This window comes from Bufo gargarizans, chromosome 3 (genome assembly GCF_014858855.1).
Source record: "Bufo gargarizans isolate SCDJY-AF-19 chromosome 3, ASM1485885v1, whole genome shotgun sequence".
NCBI lineage: Eukaryota > Metazoa > Chordata > Amphibia > Anura > Bufonidae > Bufo > Bufo gargarizans.
In genome coordinates, this window is record NC_058082.1 from 566674567 (window position 1) to 566676051 (window position 1485).

The following is a 1485-nucleotide window of genomic DNA, read 5'->3' on the forward strand; positions in this document are numbered from 1 at the left end:
TATGACATCACAGAGGTATAAAAGGAGCTCCCTTGGCTGCGGCTGCTCATTTGTGGGGAGGAAGGCTATCTGCGTGGTCCAGGGGAGCAGCCTAGACGAGACATTTATGTGTATGTGAGGGCGCATGTCTATCATCATCTGTACATACTTGTCGTGATACATGTGATGTCCTCCTGCTCTACCCAATCATGGTCATCATAACTTTTTTATCTCCTTTTTTCCCCCATATATCCCAGGACATCGCAAGTAATACAAGTAATTACAAAAAAGAAAAAAAAAGAAAAAAAAAAAAAAGAAAAAAGGAAAGTAATCGCAAGTAAACCTTAATCATCATGGTCACAAGTCTATGCAGATTGCAGGCTCCTCGAGCAGGGTATGTATGAATGATGTCAGGCTAGAGTGTAAGCCTTGAGGTCCATCTCCAGCTCTGTGTATGTGATACGTATATGGATGTATGGACGCGGTCATGATACATGTGATGTCTTCTTTCATTTCAGCCACAAAGAATAAGGCTGAATCCTCCACATGTCCGGTATGTGTAATAAGGATGATATGTGTAGCAGTGTGATCTGTATGATAGATAAATAACCAGCATGTTATCTGCAGTATGATCTGTACGCTCTATAGGGGAATACGGGGGCGGTGGGGTATAATGCAGCCGCAGGCTTTGATTTCAGCAGATGTAATTCCTCATGTTTCCTGCGGAGGCGCTGCATAGAAAACAAACACTTAGCCTTTGTTCAGACCTGGTGGGTGCAGAGAACACAGGACAGAAATCACACAGCTTTCCTATACGTCACAGGGAGAGAAGAATATTGGCGTTACACACCGCCCTATCCAAACCAGATCTCAATACTAAGGCGGGGGGGGGGGGGGGGTCACAGGATGGCAGCAAATAAGGGGTTTCTTTCTCTATATTTTTGTTTCTTTTTCTGAAGATATCGTCATAAGACATCACCGCAAGACATCACCATCACCGCAAGACATCGCCATCACCGCAAGACATCGCCATCACCGCAAGACATCGCCATCACCGCAAGACATCGCCATCACCGCAAGACATCGCCATCCCCGCAAGACAACGCCATCACCGCAAGACATCGCCATCACCGCAAGACATCGCCATCACTGCAAGACATCGCCATCACCGCAAGACATCGCCATCACCGCAAGACATCGCCATCACCGCAAGACATCATCATCATCGCAAGACATCGTCATCACCTCAAGACATCGCCATCACCTCAAGACATCGCCATCACTGCAAGACATCATCATCATCGCAAGACATCGTCATCACCTCAAGATATCGTCATCACCGCAACAAAAAGCCGATAGAGACATTGAGATTGTTACTCTCTATAGATTGTAAGCTCCTAGGAGCGGGGGGGGGGGGGGGGGGATGCGGGTGGAAGTCCTCTCTATAGAATATAAGCTCCTAGGAGCGGGGGGTGGGATGCGGGTGGAAGTTCTCTCTATAGAATA

The 1485-nt window shown here is 47.2% G+C and overlaps 1 long non-coding RNA gene across 1 annotated transcript; it reads left to right on the forward strand.

The window, feature by feature from the left end:
- The first annotated feature begins 265 nt into the window (after positions 1-265).
- Positions 266-1074, forward strand: LOC122930720. Its single transcript, XR_006388162.1, has 3 exons — positions 266-373; positions 498-532; positions 939-1074. It is a non-coding gene; the product is annotated as an uncharacterized LOC122930720 (long non-coding RNA).
- The last annotated feature ends 411 nt before the right edge of the window (positions 1075-1485 follow it).